Genomic DNA, 22,036 nt, shown 5'->3' on the forward strand with positions numbered 1-22,036 from the left:
ATATATGGAAACCACAAAAAAAAGAAAGAAAAAGAAAAAAAAAGTGACCTCGAATTAGAAGTGATATGCAATTACGTGAAAAAGGCTATGCAAGAAAGTGAAATTAGAAATTGCACAGTTCTTAATGGGAATGAGCAGAGAATAATTCTTGTGCAAAGTGGGTTTCCAGAGAGAATAAAGAAAGGCAAAATAGGGAAAGTGTACTTCAAAAATATCTTTGAAGAATTACTTCAAAGAGAAGATGGAAGATGCAACTCAATTTTAAATGAACTGAAAGAAGGGGTTACATGAAATATTATGGAAACACGCACAATCAATCATTTATCCCTGCAGTAGCCAGATGGACATTTCAAAATCATAGTGCTGATCATATTAGCAATTCAAATTATACACTGATTTACTTATAGAATTAGTAGTTATTCATTGTTTGACCTTCATTTACTTTCCATTCCCATCACACATGATGATATTCAACTGTGTCAAGGACAGGATGAAAAAGAAGTAAAATAGAAGAAAGCTGAGTCAGTCTGTGGGAATATGTATCTTTATCTGGAAATAGAAATGAAAGGCAGCAAACAGTTAAAGATACAATCAAATATGACTGGGTATGAGAGTTGAGTTTGATTATTTTCAGATGACAGTATGAAGAAGGCTGTTAAATCAGAATGAAGCAAAACAAAACAAAATCTCTGACAAGAACAGTCTAAAGAAAAAACAGTTTATTTGGGGTTCATAATTTCAGAAGTCTCAGTCCATTGCTCAGGACCTAAGATGAAGTAGCACATCATGGAGGAAGTGTGCAGAAAAGGAAACTTCATGGCAGCAACAAAGCACAGACAGAGGGTGGCAGAAGAAGGGGCTGCAGACAAAATAACATCTCCAAGAGCATGCAACAATGATCCACCTCTTCCAACCACTCCCTATCTATCTACCAGAATAAACTGATTTGGTTACAGGTCTTACAATTCAATCATTTCACCTCTGAAAATTTCTGCAGAAACACAGAACGTTTAGGGGGACATCTTGTATCGAAATTATAACACCCCCACAAAAGCAAAAACAAAATCAAAGAAAGAAAAATTAAGCCATGAAGGACAATAAAGGGTGAAATTGTTCAATCAGATAACCTAATGTCACAAATGATGATTCTATTTATGCCAACTAGGAGGTTTGTAATATTTCATGCAGTAAATTTAATTCCATGCTGTAAGATATGGGATGATATAGAGAGGAGAATACAAAAGGAGATTATTGATCAGTAATTATTCCACTTAGTTCATGTTTGTGTTACACTTATGCAAGAAAATGGCTCATGAGAAATGAATAAGACATAAAAAGGGTCATTCATTTTAGAGGGGAGGAAACAGCTGTTCTCATACTTTCATTACAGCTCCTCATGATTGGACATATCACATGATTGTCACATATAAATATCTGTTAAAGAATCATATAAAATTGAGACCTGTTGCTTATTAAATATGAATTTTAAAGACAAAATTTGAAAAAATTTCCAAGTATAGACTTGAAGCTTATAACATTCTATGTGTGTCGACTGTCTAAAATGTATTACAATTAAAAACAACAATAAAACATATGACCACATAACTAAGCTTTAAGTTTAATATCTAGTATTACATTTTTATTAAGAGGAAGAATGAGGAATGAATGGAATTGTGACAAATTACATATCTTTCAAATAAAATAAATCAATATTATTTTATATTTCCTTTCAATATAGTTTCTATAATTTTTAAAAATTATCTTCACTATTTACATTCTAAGGTCATTATTATACTCATCTTCAATTCAGTAGTGTGTATGTGTATATAGATCCTTTTCCATATAAATTTTTTTATTTACTCTTTTTTAGTTATACACAACACCAAGATATACCCTGACATATTCCCCAAAGCAAAGAACACAGGCTGCTCCCATTCCATCCCCAGGTGTATTAGGTTTTTCTAGAGGAACAAAATCAACAGAAAGTGTAATTATAAAAAGGGGATTTATTAGGTTGGCTTATGCGACCAGAAGCTGAATAGCCCACAATGGCTGCCTGTAGGCTGGAAAGCTGGAAAAACCAGTAGCTATTCAGTCCAAGAGGCTTAACCTTCAGAACAAGAGGAATCAGTGGTGCTACTCTAGTTCCAGCTCCCTGGAGAATCACTGGCAGAGTCTGCTTTGATAGAGGGAAGAAGCCAGAGTCTAATATCCTCAGATGGTCATAGCAGCAACCAAGAACCATTGGAAGAATTAAGCTTGCATCTGCTGCTTCTTCCTTTTATTTCCAACTTTTAATTCATCCAAGCCATCATCCTATTGGACAGTGCTCCACACTTAGGGAGGATCTCAAATTCAGTTGGCTAGCCCACATGCCAATCATTCCTAGGCACACCCTTTTCGCTACAATCAGAAGCCTCTTAATCATGATATCTCAATCCAATCAAGATGACAATTCAAAATTAACCATTACACAAAGACTCTTCCCACCCCAAATCCCTCCCTCCACTTCACTGATCCCTCCTCAAACTATTTAGTGTTTACTTTTACTATTTTTTTTTTTTTAATTAGTGTCCTGTGGATACATCTGATGCTGGGACCCATCCATGTATGCACATACAAAAGTTAGGTCAGATTCATTTCACTGTTCTTTCCTTTTCTTGTTCCTTCTCCCCCCACCCTCCTCATTTCTGTCTACTCTACTGATCTTTCATCTCTTTTGATGAAGTTCCCTCTTCCTCTTTTTTTTTTCCTTTCTAACTTTTTTTTATTTCTTTAAATTTCCCTCCCCCATTTTGGATTCCTTTCCACATCAGAGAATACATTTGACTTTGACTTTTGGGGGCTGGCTTATTTTACTTAGCATGATAGTCTCTAGTTCCATACATTTTCTGGCAAATACCATAATGTCATTCTTCAATAAAGGCTGCCCATTGTCATCTGGTTGGCAGATTGATCAAACAACAAATATTTAATTTTCATATAACTTTCTTTCATTAATACTATAATTAACCTTTTAGATTTGTTTTTTCCAAATACAAACTTGAGATGGAGGCTTGTGTGCAGTAAATTTGTTTTGAAATGTATTAGCTTTTTATCAATATATTGAAATAATTGAGACAAGCTACATATAAAGAAAAGAGGTTGGTTTAGTACATATTTCTGAGAATTTAATGTTCAAATGTCAAAGCACTTAAGCTTGTTGAGGTTCACCCCTTGGTTGCATAACTTCACAGTGAGTAGAATAATGGGAGTATCAAATGTAGGAGCAAGATTACATCTCTGCACAGAAAGCAGAGAGAGATTCCAAGGGCCAGGCTTGTTCTTTTTATAACAACTATCTTACAAGAACTCAAGAGGTCTCCCAAGAACTATCTCACATGTCCAAAGACCTGAGGCTCTCCCTTGACCCTGATCTTTAAAGTTTCACCACCTTGGTACCCTGAGGACCAAGCCACCAATGACATGACCATTTGAAGAGACAAAATGAAAATACCCAACCATGTGTGAAGAAGAAAGAAAACTAGGACTGAGCAAAAATAGAAATTGAATTTTATTCAGTTTCAATAAAATCTAGTTAATTTCATGAGATATGAAGTTGAGATCATCCTTCAAGGTCATCTCATTTAAGCAAGAAGATTATACTTTTGTACACCTTTGATACCTTCCATTTGATTTGGGCTGCCTCAGGTTAAAATGCATGCCATTAGTCAAAGTGGTAACTTTTTTGGCTAGAGCAAACTCCATATGTTAACAGTCAGTAGATAACACACCTGGTAGAGAGAAAAAGGGTCTCAGTCACAAACCAAAGGTATCTGCAGGGTTCACACAAGTGCCTACTAACTTTTCTCCCTATTCAGAATCTAAATGCAATTATAAAAGCAATCTTTGTCTTTGTAAAATATTTATTTATTTATTTTGTCACTAATGTGTTTTAAACACCTAAAATAAAAAATATAACATAATGGGCCCTAAATTTTTGTTAAATGTGTAAGTTCTTCAGAATCTATAATAGTAGAGATGTTTAATAGAGGTGTCCTTTGTTAGAAGAAGGCCATTATCTAGGTAAACTTTCATTGATGGAATAAACTCTAAAGCACCCCAGCTTGAGGTCAGAGTCAGTGCTGGATGGAGTTCTCCTCTCTTGCCATGGGTCTCCAAGATTTTATGACCCTGATATAGGCCTTTTTATATAGAATACAATTACAAAATTTTATTTTTAGTTGTTTGTTTCATTTATTATTAACAATATTGAAAGTTCTTAACTCTTTTGTAAACATAATAAAGTATTTGAACTGAATTGATTGTATTTTTTTTTAATTTGTGATATGAAGGTGTTTTAGAATGTATAATCTGCTGCTTTCAACTATCTCTAATCATGTTTGTTAAGCAATTAGCAATTCTGTTTTGCTCTTTTTTTGTTAACTGAAATTCAAAATAATCATTTTCTTTTCATATTCCAAGTTTACTGAAGCCAGTTTTTAAAAAATGTAAGTTGTGACATCCACATTACCTCTTTCAATCTTTCCCATGATTTATATATTCGTTTGAATCCAATACCAGTGTAATAATTTGGGTGTGAGATGTTCCCCAGAAGTTCATTTGTGAGATAAAGCAAGAACAATGAGAGGTGAAATAATTAACTTATGATAACTGTAAACCAATCAGTGAATTGATCCATTTATAGATCAATAACTTGGAGTAGCTGATTGAAAAGTGTAGTCAGGAGTGTATAACTGGAGGATGTAGGGGCTGCCTTTGAAAATTATATTTCGTCCCTGGCCTCCCCATCTCCTCTTACTCATTTCTGACTTTCTGTGATGAGCAGCTTTCCCTACCACACCCTTCTGCCATAATTTTTCTACCTCAACTCAGGCATAAAGCAATGGAGTCAGCCATCTATGAACTTAACCTCTGAAACCATGAGTTCAAAATAGACTTTTTCTTCACTACGTAGTTTCAATATATGCATGCATTTTGAAATGGCTAAATCAAGCTATGTAATATGTTCCTTACCTTGCATAGTGATAATTTTCTCTGGTGATAGTACTTAAATTGTACTCTTAGCAATTTTCACATATAGAATGAATTGCTAGTAACTATAGTCATTATAGATAAAATTCTTCAATTTATTCTTTCTTTCTAACTAACTTGTGTGTCCCTTGATGAATACTTCTTTTATCCTTCTACCCCTGAAGCCTCTGGTAATCACCATTCTGCCCTCTATTTGCAAGGGTTTGAACATTTTAGATTTTACACCTAAGAGAGGTTATATAATATTTGTCACTCAGAACCTCACATATTTACTTAACGTCTTACAGTTTCATCTGTGTTGTAAACAAAAGAATTCCCTTCCTTTTCAGAGAAATATTCCACTTTATGAGTATAGTACATTTTTCTTTAGCACTCACCACTGAAAGATATTTAAACACTTCCTTATTGAGTGAAATATGGACAAACTACCTGTGTAAAATTGATTTCATTATCTATAATATGGTGATGATAGTAGCATCTTCTTTACAAGATTTATGGAGAGTTTAAATAGGTTTACACATGTCAAGACTTTAGCCTTAATTTAAGAAACAGCAATATTATTGAGTAATAATATTTACTATTTTCTTATGCTGGTTCTATTTTTTCTCAAATATATTTCAGGTGGTTTTTCTCATAAATATTTTACACATTTATTCAATTTAAAATTTTTTGCTGCCTCAAGTGAAACTCTTTCCCCAGAAATATTAGTATCCCAAGAAAGCATTATAAATTCTTTCAAATAGCTATAATCAATGATTGTTGAATATTGTTTTCACAAAATTGCTCCAAGTGTATTTTGAAATAATACGTTAAATACAGATTCTTCTGTTACTTCTCTTATCTTTCAATTAAGTAGTTTCTTTGTTTTATTCAAAATAGTATTTATGGTAAATTTTAATATAAACCATTGAACATAATTCATGTGCTTTACTATGGCTATTTCCTCCAAGATACATTTTGAACATTTACCCCTAAAACTTTCGCCTTTGTTCCAAAATTTTTCCATTCTCACTGTTCATCATTTGTGTGAATTTGTAGCCTAATTGCTCATATGCTTCATCAAATCCAAATATACACTCTACTCTGCTCTTTTGTAATTTAAAGTTATTTTCACAGGCAAGCAGGTGGACTGTTTCATGTAGCAAACTCACCTTGCTGTAATGAAAGCCACACTGCAGCTAGTGGGCCAGACCCAGAATTCCAGCAATCTAAACCACCAAAACTCTCAAGGTCATGCCAGGAGTTGATCACAGTGGGAGAAACTGGATGGAGACTACACTTCTGTGCTCACTCCGGACCAAAGCCAAGACACCCTACCCAATCTACTTCTTAGGACTTATTTCTAAGGAAAGACCTCCCCTACAGAAAACAATATTAAGTGAGGTGAACCTGTTGATCCACCAGATGTGCACAAAACAATATGGGGAGAAAAGAGGTAAGTAAAAGAAAGGCAAGACTACACCTTCAAAGGAACACAGTGTTTCTCCAACAGATCCCAAGGAGAAGATATCTATGAAATACTGTGAAATGAATTACAAATAATGATCTTAAAGAAACAGTGAAACACTAGAGAATACTAATAATTCAACAAAATTAGAGATACTATTCATTTTATGAATGAAAATTCCAAAAAGAGATAGATACTATAAAAAGAACCAAATTGAACTTACTCATTTGATAAAAATAGAACAGAATGAAGTAAAATAAAGATAACCTATAATACTCATAGGGTTTTAGTCAGTTTTTTAGTTGCTGTGACCAAAAGACTTGACAAAGACAATTAAAGGAAGAAAGGTTTATTTTGGAGCTCATGGTTTCAGAGGTCTCACTTCATAGACAGCCAACTCCATTGCTTTGGGCTAGAGGTGATGCAGAACATTAATGGCAGAGGAGTGTGGCAGAGGAAAGCAGCTCTGGACAAGGCACCAATAAGGGGTTGGGGGCGGAAAGAGAGAGAGAAAGAAAGAGAGAAAGCACTCTGCTTAACAAGGACAAAATATAAACCCAAAAGGCAAGAACCTAGAAACCCACCGCCTCTAGTCATCCTACCTGCCTACATTTACCACTAAGTTAATCCTTATCAGGCAATTAATGGACTGATTAGATTTAACCTCTTAAACAACTTATAGAATGAGGTGAATTATTTCCAAACTGCATATCTAGGAAGAGTATAATATCCAGAATATATAAGGATGCAATAACAAACTTTTTCTAAAATAATAATAAATAACCCAGTCATTTCAACTCTAACCTTTCTTGCATTGTTGCACACAAGAGCTTTTGGGGGATATCTTGTATCTAAACTGAAACATACAGGAACATCATTAGGCACACAAATATTTACATTATGGGAATTATACAAGGAGAAGAGATAGAAAAAGGTATAGAAACTCTATTTAATGAAGTAGCAGTTGAAAAGTTTCCAAACTTTGGGAAATCTACAGACATCCAGATCCAAGAAACCTTAAAATCCCCATTAAAAGATAATCAAAAAAGGCTCACTCTGAGACTTATCATGATTTATCATAACTTTAATTAGTCAAAGACAGGGAATTCTAAACATAGCAAGAGAAAAATGTTAATCCACACCAAGGCAATCTCCATTAGAGAAACAGCAGATTTCTTATTAGATACCATACAAGCATATTGAAAGTGCCCAAGAGAAGAACCACAACCAGCCCACCAAGAATACTATATCTAGAAAAGCTTTTCTTTAGAAATAAATGAGACAAGCAACAACTGATAGAATTCAGTATCACTGTTCTGGCCTTAGAAGAAATGATTAAGGGAGTCCTGCATCTACAAGTGAAGAGATGATGATAACTACAGTGACAACAGACACAGACACCTGTATAAAATCAGTGGTTAGGGTAGATAAGGAAAGAGAAAGAGAAAAGGAACAAATCTTACCACTGAAAAAAGAAGATCTACTAAACCACAAAGTTAAATAATAAGGAAGGAAGAAAGAATGGACACAAACAGACCCAAAATAACAAAATGTCAAGAATAAGTTTATGCATATAAGTAATAAACTTTAATGCAAATGGAATTTTCCAGTTATAATATAGTGATTCTCTGAATGTATTATATTTAAAAAAGATCAAAATATGGTGCCTACAAAACCTCACTTTATAGGGACTGACACATTTAACTGAAAATGAAGAAATAGAGAAAATGTTCCACAAAATTGGAAACCAAAAATGAAGAATGATTAGCTGCACTTATCAGATTGATAGACTCTGTCTCTGTCAAGAGACAAAGAAATTCAAATGTAATGGTAAAGCAATCAAGTCAACAAGAAGATATGACAACTGTTAAGTACACAGGTAACCAACACTGGAACAAATATATAAAGAAATGTATAAATATTAAAGAAGAATGTGAAGGCAGATGTAAAGAAAGGGTATGGTAATGCTTCATAGGAACCAGATATAGGAATTAGCAAGGGTTTTTTGAATGAGACCCCAAAAGCACAGAAATAAAAGCAAAGGTTGACAAATGGGATTATATCAAAAGAGTGGATAGCAAAGGAAATAATAGAATGAAGAGAAACAACTTATAGAATGAGGTGAATTATTTCCAAACTGCATATCTAGGAAGAGTATAATATCCAGAATATATAAGGATACAATAACAAACTTTTTCTAAAATCTGATAATAATGGACAAAACATTTAATATAAATTTTAAAGGACAGAAAAATGAAAAACATACACATAAAAATTTTTTAAACATCACCAAGAGAATGTAAATAAAAAGCACGGTGAGATGTCACATGTGTATAGAAAAAAAAGGTAAAATGGATAAAACTGAAACTTCTGCCATTGTTTAAAAAATTGTTATGTATCAAGAAAGTTCTAGAAAATAAAAAAATTAAAAGACGATAAGTAAATTTAAAATAGGAAAGAGATGTAAAACTATTCTTATATATCTGTATTATTAAAATAAAAACTGAATCAATATTCTGGTTATAAATTTACAAATTCAGATAATAATACATAACACATAAATGACATAATATGGAATATAGTAAAAACCCCAAGTAACAAAATTTCAAGAATAAGTTCCTGCATCAAATGATGACTCTTAACCATGAAATAACTAAGATTTATGTTACAGTTTATTCCATTTTATGTGGTTATAAACATTTATCTTGAATATAATAAAATATGAAATGAAGAATTGGGATCTAAATCCATATTTGGGTGTAATTAAAAATTCAACTTATAATTTCCATGACCAAAACATATATAATAAACACATATCTCAGTGAAGATCAATATAGGTCATGCAATCATTCTTAATAGCTAAATAATAACAGGTGAAATAAAATTTTATTTAATAATAAATAAAATTACTTTAATTATTAAAGTAATTGTCAATTTTATATATTTAGGTTGATTTTTAATATTCCCTATTAAAAACAACATAGCAGTGAGGATGCTTGTCATATCTGTCTTGTGCACTTGTGCTATCATTTCTTTGGAATAAATTATTCAATTCATAATCATTAATCTAAAACTCTTCAAGTTTACACTAAAATAAACATAATGGATAACTAAAAATTTCAATAAAAGAAAGGTAACCACAATGCAAAACAGTACATGTTGACGATGAAATACATGTAAAATTACATGTTTTCATGTGCAATGATACTTAACAAAGAAATACATAAAAGATGACAACCCAGGTGCAATGGGATTTCAGGAAACCTTTTCCTGTCATACAAATTTGCTAAATTAAGCCAGTGTTTTACATTTATAAAATTACAAATAAAAAATGCAATGGCAGTCTGGTGCGCATTGACACATGCCCATAATCCAATGCAGCATGGGAAGCTGAGGCAGGAAGATCACAAGTTCAAAGCCAGCCTCAGTAACTTAGTGAGGTCCTAAGCAGCTTAGCAACATCCTAAGACTCTTTCTCAAAATAAAACATAAAAACCAAACAAAACATGGCAGTGGATGTGGCTCAGTGGTGAATCACTACTGGGTTCAACCCCCGGTACAAAAAAGAAAAAAAAAATTGTACTTGCAACTTGCAGACTTAGAAAAACAAAGCTAAGTGAAAACAGACAAATGAATGGAAAAAATAAATGAAATAAACACTAGAGCCCTTCAAAAAAAGTTATAATAAAGACACTGAAAAATTATAAATTCACTAGTATTTAAAATACTTTTCAATAATTTATATACAACCATAATGTACTAACAAAAACATGAAAAGAAAGAAAAGAACAAGGAAAAACCCTAGGAAAGGGTAACTTCACTAGAATCTTCTTTACTAATGGAAATTATTTCTATCTGCAATGTCTATTAAGGTACCCGATAACTACATAAAATCATTAAGTATTTCAAATGTATCTATTTTAACTAAGGAACTGAATCATAATTTTAATTTAATTTCAACATAAATTGTCACTTCTGCATATAAACTATAACATTAGACAATGTGGACCTACAATCAGAGGTGTGGCATTAAATTCTAGCTTTATTATCATTGAGCTTTGTGATCTTAGACAAATTACATTCTGTCTCCACATTTCATCTTCTTTTAATTTTTTTAAAATTTTAGATGGAAAACAATACCTTTATTTAATTAATTTATTTTTATGTGGTGCTGAGGATCTAACCAAGTGCCTCACACCACACTAGGTGAATGCTCTACCACTAAACCACAATCACATCTTCTGCATTTCAGTTTAACATACATTTGTGAAATTTGAAATTCTTTAAACTAAGTTTAGAAGAATTCTGTGATCCAGAGTTTTCGGACTAATCACTTGTTATTCTCTTCTATATTTTTTAATTCCACACATTTTTTTTTTTGATTTTTGAAAATGGCTTATATTTTCCACCTACATTGATAAAGCCTTTCAAATATGCTGAAGAAAACTGAATTTGAATTGACTTAAGATAAAAGGGAATATTTTATCCTAAGACGCATGGGCTCTCTCTCATCCAGTAAGGAGGTCCACGCAACAGGGTAGAGGAGAGTGTGGCTGCGGAGTCACTAATCAACACCTCCTGAGACCAAGCAGGAAGCAGGTCTGATTTTATTGCAGAGTTACCATGTATATATACTCAGGCAGTATCTAAGCAGATTACAGGCAGCCACCAATGCAATTTCTGGCCAACTGTCCCTGCATCTACCAATCGAGGGGTGGGTCATGGAGCAAGCACGGGGACTGCAACACATGTCCTCACACCCAGGGCTGTGCCTACAGTGTAAGTGGTTTGCCACTCACATGCTTAGCATGGGGGAGTGATTTGCCACTCAGACACCCTTAACGTTCGCTATATATGCAGTACTCCATGAACTTGTTCCCACACTAAGACATCACATTTATTTGTTATAGTATCTAATTTACCTTAATACAAAGGCTCGTATCTATTTTTAATTTTTTAGTTGTTGATGGGCCTTTATTTATTTTTATGTGGTGCTGAGGATCAAAACCAGTGCCTCACACATGCCAGGTAATCACTTTACAACTGTGCCACAACCCCAGCCCTCATTTCTAATTAAAAAATAAATAAATAAATATTTTAATATGTGCCCTTTATTTCAAAACTTTATAATAGCTGCTTAGTTTTCTTTGTTAAGTTACACTTGTAATAAAATACTATGAGAAAATAATTTTGTTCGGTTTCTTACACTCTGCTTTCTGGTTGATAAAACAGTATATTTTTTTCCCAAAATAGCCCAGATGTAACACTGAGGAATCAAAGAATGGACTATGATGTTTGCTGCAGTATATGATATTCTAACACTAAACAAACTCGCAACACAGACTTTCACAAATGTCACAACATTGATAAATCTTAGTAATGCACTACTAAAAAAGAGAAAAAATACTCCAAGAAGCATAATATGCTTATTACAAAGTTAAAAGTATAGTTGAGAATGAGGCACAATAGTGACCTGTGAGCAGAGGGAAGGAAGGGGCATTGAGCAACAGATGGCAAGATATTAGATGCAGCTAATTTTCAGATTCTAGCTTTGGCTTACAACAATGAATTTTCATTATTAAATATATTATTGAAGTAACCAAATAAAATTATGTCAATAATGTACAAAAAATATGCATGTGACAACAGCTAAGGATTGTCATTAATCCAGAAGGAAACAATCATGTTTTATGATATTTACTTGCATTGCAATAATTGCTATCAAGTTTGATATTCTTTCAAATATTGTGTAGCCTCTGTCCTTCTCATTGTCAAGTGCTTCTCCTCTGCATTCTTTTATACTAGCATTTTTTTTTCTTTTTAATAATAAGAAATTAAGTTTTTCTCATGAAGATATATTTTCAAACAAAATTTTAATTATAATCATTTCTCTCTCTCTCTCTCTCTCTCTCTCTCTCTCTCTCTCTCTCTCTCTCCTGCTTTGGCAAACTTTGTGATGACATGTATGCTGTGTTTCAATTATAAAATCACTGACACAGGGAGGCTGTTGATTTTCTACTAAGGATGTGTGTTTATCATATACCTTTAGAAGTGAGGCAGTTTCAAAGGACTTCACACCAATAAAGTAGGGTTTTTTTTTTGTTATATCAAAAATATTTAGATCCTTATTCAAACTTGTGTTGGACTCTGAATTTATGTTATGTTTTAGACATTTGCCTCATTTAAGAATTATCCTTCTATCTTTAAGAGTTTTATAAAATGTTAAAAAATTTTATATGTCTACCTAACTAGCCATAAGATATCAATATCAGTGGCATTTAAACTCAATTAACTATGATAGCAAATGTGAAGAAAAAAAAAAAAAAGAAGGTCGCATTTGGACGGCTTTAAACTACATCACTGGGCTTTTAATTTGTAACATAAGCAGTAATGTATGTTCCCATTGATAAAAATCTACAGAGAAAATAAGATAAAGCATTGGCTGAAATTAGAATATTTATTTTAAAAATTGCATGCCCTATTTGTTCATTTAGTTTAAATGTTAATGAAATTCTTCCTTTCAAATTATGTCCACAAGGCAAACACTAGATAAGACCATGTTTTCAATGATAAAAAAAAATGATTGAATTGTTGGTTTTACACTTAATAATCTGGAACAGAGATATAGGTCAATGGGTAGAAAATAATATTTAAGATATTACTGTTGCTTGGATAAAATGATAGTTCATTCAAAGAAATAATCAACCTTGGTCACGTTTGAAAAAAAGTGATTTCTTTCACTCCAAATGCCAACTGAACTGTAAATGTTGACATTTTGAATAAAGGAGAGATGTACACATGTAATAATATTAGTAATAACTCCTTATAAAATTGTACCTTTCCATTGCTTAAACCAAAATCTCAGAATCCTGTCTTTTATATTTCATAGTTTTTCAGTTTAGCTTTATTCAAATTGTCTGAACAGTTTCAGTAGAACTAAAGGCAAGATTCTTGCTATGAAATCTGAGTAAAATGTAAATATAGAAACCTTTCCAACCACCAGCCACCAGCTGCTTTCATGCAAAACCATTCACTGCAAATTTCTGACAGTAATAAGTAATGACAGTGTTCTCCTATAGATGAATGTATGCTTCCCTGAGAGAGAGAGAGATGCTTAAAAGTGATATCAGATATTTTGCAATTTTTCTTCCATTCTCTTGAAACATATAAATGAAGATGAAGGAACTTGACTAAAATTTGAACCACTAAACAGGCAAATGGTATAGATCACAACAGAAAACTGTAAAAGTAGAAAATGCAGTTTATTGCATGTTTAACTCCTGGGATTTTATACTGGTTATATTCTTATCCATATATAAGGTTTTTTTGGTTTATTATTATCAAAATAAACTTTCACTTATATCATAATTTATTATTCTATCTTGAGAATATATTGATATTTTTAAAGCCATGTGTATTTTCTTAAAAGGTATGCATAAAACAATTATTGAGGTTTGAATACAAAAATAAATGGAATAGGACTTGTTCTCGGGGTAATACATTATAATGATTAATAGTCAAAATAAAGATATAGAATGACAGAATAAAAGTGTGATAGATACACACATAAAATTTGTACTAAAATAAATGCATTGGTTTATATTAACAATTATTTTGTGTTTCCTAAGTAGCTAGCATATTTGCTGATTATTTTAGGCAGACAGTGAAAACACTATGGAAAGCAGTATGGAGATTTCTCAGGAAACATGGAATGGAAAACCATTAGACCCAATTATCCCACTCCTCAGTCTGTACCCAAAGGACTTAAAATCAGCAGACTGTAGTGACATAGCCTCATCAATGTTCATAGCAGCTCAATTCACAATAGCTAGACTGTGGAACTCATCTAGATGCCCTTAAATAGATGAATGAATAAGGAAACTGTGGTATATATACACATGGAATATTATTCAGCAATAAAAGAGAGTAAAATTAAGGCATTTGCAGGTAAATGGATGCAGTTGGAGAATATCATGCTAAGCAAAGTAAGCCAATCCCCCAAAGCCAAAGGCCTAATGTTCTCTCTGATAAGTGGATTCTGATCCATAATGAGCATGACAAGGAGAGAATGAAGGAACTTTGATTGGGCAAAGGGGAGAAAGGGGAGGGGAGGAAATACAGGGGCAGGAAAGATGGTGGAATGAGATGAACATCATTATCCTATGTACCCCTATGACTGCACATATAGTGCAACTCTACATCATGTACAACCAGAGAAATAAAAAGTTGTGCTCCATTTCTGTACAATGAATTGAAATGCATTCTGCTGTAATATATAACTAATTAAAACAAATTAAAAAAAAAGACTTCCAAAGTTTCCTGTGATCAACTCAGCCACATGAAAAAAATTTAACCGATTTTATTGCAATATCATTGTTATTAGGAATTTTTACATGACTTAGTTAAGTAGAAGTTCATTTAATTTTAATTGAATGTTGTCTACACATTACTCAGGGTCCAATCAAGAAGACAGAATTATTTATTTATGTATTTACTTATTTATTTGATGCTAGAGGTTCAATCCAGGAATCGTGCATGCTAAGCATGTACTTTACCACTAGCCACATCACTGATCATAAATCTTAGGGATTAAAATGGAGAAATTTTAGTTTAGAACATTTATTGTCCAGTTAACAGAATTATCAAAAAGCCAAAAGTGTACTGTAAATCACCACATAAAATTATAATAGGATTCAGCAGCAAATTGTCCAGTAACAAAAGAAGACAGCATGGTAATGAAGCTCAGGTCTGGAATCTCCTTGTGGAAGGTGGAAATGCTGTCTGTCTGACAGGAGAGAGAGTTATCTTGTGAATTGTGTCCATAGCAGAGAGAAAGATCACCAAGTTATCTTGATTACCAAGATAAGCCTTTACTTCTACTCCCCAGTTTCCTGCCAGTGTTTTTTACTGCCAGTAAACCTTGAAGCCAGTAGACTTGAGAGCCAAGGAAACAAAGTCTGATCCTTATGGTAGAGACTCAAATTAATTCATTATCAATTTATCTTTAAATGAGGCTTAATTAAGGCTAATATTTCATAAAACAATTATTTCATAATTTTTTATTTATTTTATATAGTATTTATTTGTTTATATATAATATTTCTACTAACCATGCACAATTTTATGCCTTTGTATAGAAGATTTCATCAGATAATTCTAATAAGTAGTTCTGTTCACATAGTTATCTCTCAATCAAAAAATATATTTTCTTTTTTCCTCTTTTTAATTTTTATGCTTTTTTTAGTTATATATAACATTAGGATTTGTTTTGACAAAATTTTAAAAGCATGGAACATAATTTACTCTATTTTTTTCGCTAATACTTCCTCTATTCCTCCCCTCCTTTCTCCCTGTTTTTTCCTTTTACTCTACTGACCTTTCTGCAGTTAATAGAGCTTTCTTTTTAGTTAGTGTATTATGCATATACATGGTGATATACATGTGATATATTCATATATGTACATAGGAAAAGTAAACATTTATTTTTTACTAGAGCTGAGTAATACAAAGTACTGGTTAGCAACTAATGATGGCTTCACCTCAAAACACAAGGTCTATGGATTATTTTTTTTTTCATTTGCAAACCATTTATTTACAACATATACTCAAAACATCATTAGATCTAGGTTCCTAAGACCTGAAAGACATGGAAATTTGAATAATAACCTGGAATTATTTCAAAGGTTTCCTTACTCAGGATTCTCCTTACAACTAGCAACATTATGGGTTCTCTGGTAAATGTATCAGAACAATAACGGAAATGTGGAACTTCATAGCTCTGAATTTCAAAGTAGTTTGACCAAAATGAATCCAGCAACATGCCCTTCAATTCAGGGGGCCAACCTGACAATACCCAGAATACAGGTCCCCAGGGAAAATCAATGACAGTAAAAGCATCTGAGTTTATGTTTGCCTTACTCTGGGTCTTGCTAATTCTTGCTCAACAAGTGTAATTAGAATTATATCATCAGTACAATGAATCAACATGCTGTTCTCTACAATGATCAGAGAACCAAGGACTCTGTGATTAAACTGTAGTAAAAGTTAGTGAAACAGGGGAAGTATACTTCTATCTTACTGAATAAAAATAGTTTTATCATCCATTGCATGCCCCAACCCTCTCAGATTAAAATTTATATACTAAATGCCAAGAACCAAGGAGTTTACTCTTGCAAAGATGTAACACTAGTGCTAGAGGATAACCATGCTGTAGACCTGGAAAGTTAAGAGTTCATCCTGAAGTAGAAGCATGCAGGCTTCTGAGAGTATAACTTTTGGATCAAAACAAAAGCAAATTCAGATTGAGAACTATCTCACATGTCTGATGTTATTGAGAGACGTTTTAGGCTTCTGTCCAGGAGATGTAGGTATAAATTAGTAACAGTATGTATGTGGTCATATTAACATATGCATTAAACATTATTAAACCAAAAAAAATGTAACATATAGCATCTATAACTATACAAACCATTTGATTAAATTTATAGGAATCCATATATTTTCCTAATTTATCCTGTTTTTTTCCTCAGCCCAAACAGACTAAATTTTAAGTCTTTGAGGGCTAAGCAAAATGATATATATAAATCTCTGAGAATTACAGGCAATTTTCCATATCTGTAGTGGCATATTCCTCCATAGTCCTTAACTTGATTTTTCTCAAGTCTTTGAAGGCAGTGTAAATCTCTGAGAATTACCCAGGTAATTTTCTATATCTGTTGTGTCATATTCCTCCATGGTCCTTAACTTATTATTATTATTATTTTACCATGAAAATTCTCCTATTAAAGTTGAGGGATTCATTGTAGGGATTTTGACAGGGTTTAAAAACAAATGTGTACATATCCTATGCTCATAAAAAAGGGAAATTAACTAATTGTATCATATGATTGCAAAGGTTCTCAAATAAAACCTTCTTCTGTCTTTCAATCCATAAACCCCACTCTAACTGGCAAACTGCAACAAGTGCTTGATTTCTCCAGGTCTAGCAGTAATTCAGAATCTGTTTCTCTAAAGTCCCCTAGATATCTGATATCTGGATACCTAGATATTTCTTTCCCCAACACATCATTACCTTGGTCAGTAATTATAGAATGCAGCAATGACAGTGCTCTTAGGCTCTTTCTTAAAGAAAACCAGACTCACCATTGGTGAAGGTCAGCAGTTATATAAACTAAATTGGTTATTTCTAGAAGATGAATATAGAGTGATGACTTTCTTTTTCCTGTTACAGATAATTCCTATCTATGGATCCTGTGAAAGTTATGATTTGAAGTTGGGTAAGCAGCAGATAGAGTGTAATGCCTTCTACTTATCTGTAATAATGTCATAATGCTCAATGTTTTCACTTCTTTATTATAGAAACTTTGCTCTAGTCTCTCTAATTTGCTTCAGTCAAATGAAGGTGTTAGAGGTGGAAATACCTCTGGCATTTTCCCCTACACTTACATTGACTCACAGAGAAGTGAATGTGTAGTGTTTTTCTTTTCAGTGATGTTCCAGAGAAATTATGTGTGTCCATATTCCTAGCTAGAGTTTAGGCAAATGAACCTAAGCTATATCATAAATTATACAAGAATGTAAAGAGGGAAATAAAGAGCATCAATATTTGCTCAATCATGAAGAAGTTTGGTATTTATAACTTAGCTATCGATGTCTTAGTGGATACATCAGGCAGAGACCTAAAGTAAAAAGTGATTTGGGAAGATCATAAATCCCTAAAATCATCCAGACCTCATCCTTGATAATGCAGGAGCTAAAATGAACTACTTCATAGCACCTCTGAAATTCTCAACAGCATCTAGTTAAACTAATTGGAGGGTTAAGAGTAGTGAGGGTAACTAAAGAAAATCAGATGATATGCAGAATTTTTAAAGTTAGAATAAAGTGCCCCAAACAATATTATCTTTGAAATACTCCTATAATTATCAAGAATACAGAAAATAATATGAGGTCTCACAGAATTATTGAACTTGACATAGATTATAATACGGGAATGCTATCTGAACAGGCTATAAAATCAATATCTTCAGTGAAACTTTTATTTCCTATAGATAAAATAACAAGGAGCTGAGCTTAACCAAATGAAGGGTTATGCCTTCTGTAAGAACACACTACAACAGTGGCTTCCCAAAATGAGGCTTAGCACTATTGCACAAATAAACAGACAAAATATGCCTTAAAAATACAGTAAAGCCAAAGGTGGGATAAAGGATGCCATTAGTAGCCCTGATGGGAGAAAATAAAACTGTGAGTTCATTCTGTTTTATACAATAGGATGGAAATCTATAAGGGAACCTAACAGATGTGCTATTTTATATAACAATAGTGTTCAATAATTTTTGTCAATTTCCACTTTCATCTTGGAGAAGCAACAGTGCCTCACAATAAAAGGCATATAAATTTTAACAATATTCATTGTCCTTGTCCTTCAAAATATACATATTTATCAAGATGTATATGTATCAAGATGACACTTTATGAAGTGTCAAAGGTGAAAAACAAAATTATGTTCTTAGCACTGTATTCTAATTACCCAACTCCATTTTCATATTCTATGCTTTAATCCACTATGTCAAATAGACTACTGTCTTTGTTATTTTGAAGGGAAGTATGCTACTAAATTTTTTAATTACAATAAAAAATGGCAACATAAATGAGGCTGGTTTGTCCTTCTGCTTCCCTGCCTTCAGTTTACAAAATGTATAGCTCAGTTTCACTATTGTGGCTAATCTTACAGTTAAGTTTGGCATTATTATCCAAAGTACATGTATGAAGACATGAATTGGTGTATTCACACTCTGTATACAACCGGAGTTATGAAAAACTGTGCTCTATATGTGTAATATGAATAGTAATGCATTTCACTGTCATATATAAATAAAAAATAATACTTTAAAAAACATGTTTGGTTCTCTGAAAACTTAAAAATTAAAAAAAAAAAAAACTGTCAAAGCAATAAATTGACCATACCAGGATATAGTCTTTCCGATTGGCAGTGGCTACCGGGTTAAATTTCAAGCTCATGTGATATTAGAAATTTTCTAGGATTGTTGGCCTGAAAGGTCAAGGACGAAGATAGCCTTATGTGGGGAGCCACTCTTTCTTTACAATGTTTATAGGTATTTGAGTCAGCTTTTTCATTGCTATGATCAATTTAAATCGGATCAGCACAATTGTAGAAGAGGAAAAGTTTATTTAAGGGCTGAGGGTTTCTGAGGTCTTAGTATGTAGAAGCTGGCTGTATTCCTAGGGGTTCCAGGTAAGGCAGACCATCATGGTGGAAGAGTGTGGCAGAGGGAAGCAGCTTAGGTGGTGATCAGAAAGCAGAGATAGACCCCCTGCTCCATACACAAAATATATACACCATAGCCATACAGCTAATGAGCCACTTTCTCCAGTCACACCTAATCTGCCTCCAATTACCACTCAGTTAATCCCACCAGGGATTAATTCACTGATTATGTTAAGGCTATGGCCCAATCATTTCTCCTCCCAACCTCTTGAATTGTCACTCAGGTGAGCTTTTAGGGGACACTTCATATCCAAATCATAACAGTGACATAAATACATTAATTATTTGAGTAAAAATATGTGGCTATTTTATTAAACAACAAATAATTATTATTTAATAATAAGAATAATACATAAATATATTAAGTATGATTTAGAAATTACATATTCAATATATACATAAGGATGTTTGGAATGAATTTTAATAAAAAATATTTTCAATATACTAAAGTCATCTCTCAGATTTGTGGAGAACTGACTCACTAAATCCTTTCTAGGTTTATGCAATCTTATTTGGTTTTGCTACATTAACATAATTTTTGATCAAATAAACCACTCAAAATTTCCTTTTTAAAACTTTTATTTATATAACTCAACTTTTAAATAAAAGCATTTAAAATGAACATGCCACTTTGTTAAATATAATTATTTTAACCAGTAACTACTACAATTAAGTAATACTGTATCAAATGTAACTTCTTCTTTGAAGAAATATATGTACTCTTGAATATGTATTGATCAACACTGTCTAAGCCATCATGAAATCCTTCTAAAAATATGCATTTGAATTTTAGTCATAAGGACATAATCTCCTTTTATGGATTTTTGATATCCATTTTAAACAAGAGTAAACTTGATTTTATCTTCTTTATGTATTGTGTTTCAGGATCAAATTTCATTGGAAAAACAATGATTCTAATTTAATAAATTCTACTATAAAACTATTGGTAAGGAATTCCAATTTTGCCAATATGGTGAGTAAGATTCATATATGTCTGTTGGTTTGTCCATCTGTCTTCACAAAACTGAATGAAATACATACACAGTTATTTTAAACACAAGCATAAGAGATAGACCCACAGAAACATTATCAACTTATATTTTATAAAAGAAGAAAGGAAATTTAATGATGAAGGGAGTCTTAGCAAGAATTGGCACTGGAACAACTGGACATGTAGAAGCCAATAAAGGAATCTAGGCATCTCTCAAAAAAAAAAAAATAACTCTAAGAGTATCAGAAACCTAAATGTAACATGCAAATATAAAAATCTTTTATAAGATAACATCAGAAAAATTCTAGGTGGCCTAGACTTTGATGATGCAGAAGTAATAGCTAATTTGGTTTAATTAAAATTAAATTTTCCTTTTCTCAAAAGGTACTATTATTAAGTAGATGAAAAGATAAGCTGTACAGTAGGACAAAATATGTGCAAAATATATTTTTGATAACTCATACTCAAAATTTGCAAGGAACTTTAAAACTTCAGAATATGAAAGAAAACCCAACTCAAAAGGGGAGATCATGTAGAATGTATCTTTCTGTGCCTGGATTCACTTAATATAATGCACTCCAGATTGATCCATGCTGTCACCAATGGCAGGGTTTCTCACTGTCATATGCTGAACTGTATTCCAAGAACAAAGGTAAACAAGTATAGTCAAGAAGGTGGAGAAAATTGGGGCTGGGGATGTGGCTCAAGCGGTAGCGCGCTCGCCTGGCATGCGTGAGGCCCGGGTTTGATCCTCAGCACCACATACAAAAAAAGATGTTGTGCCCGCGGATAACTAAAAAGTAAATATTAAAAAAAATTCTCTCTCTCTGCCTCTCTCTAACTCTCTCTCTCTTTAAAAAAAAAAAAAAAAAAGAAGGTGGAGAAAAGAAAGACCATTCTCACACACCTTCTCTGAGAATGTAGCTAATATGGGAAACAGTATGAGAAGTCCTCAACAAATTATAAATAGAACTACCATTTGGGTCAGCAATACTGGGAACATATTCAATGGAAATAAAATTTGTATGCTGAAAAGACATCTGTGTGTTTTTAAAAAATATATTTTAAAGATGGACACACACACAATCTCTTTGTTTATTAATTTATTTTTTTATGGTGCTGAGGCTCAAACCCAGTGCCTCACATGTGAGAGGCAAGTGCTCTTCCACTGAGCTACAGGCTCAGCCCCAACATTTGCCTGTTTATTGCAGAATTATTCATAAGCTATGGAATCAACCTAATTGTCTATTAATGAATGAATGGGTGTCTATTT

Source organism: Callospermophilus lateralis, chromosome 5 (assembly GCF_048772815.1).
Source record: "Callospermophilus lateralis isolate mCalLat2 chromosome 5, mCalLat2.hap1, whole genome shotgun sequence".
Classification (NCBI taxonomy): domain Eukaryota; kingdom Metazoa; phylum Chordata; class Mammalia; order Rodentia; family Sciuridae; genus Callospermophilus; species Callospermophilus lateralis.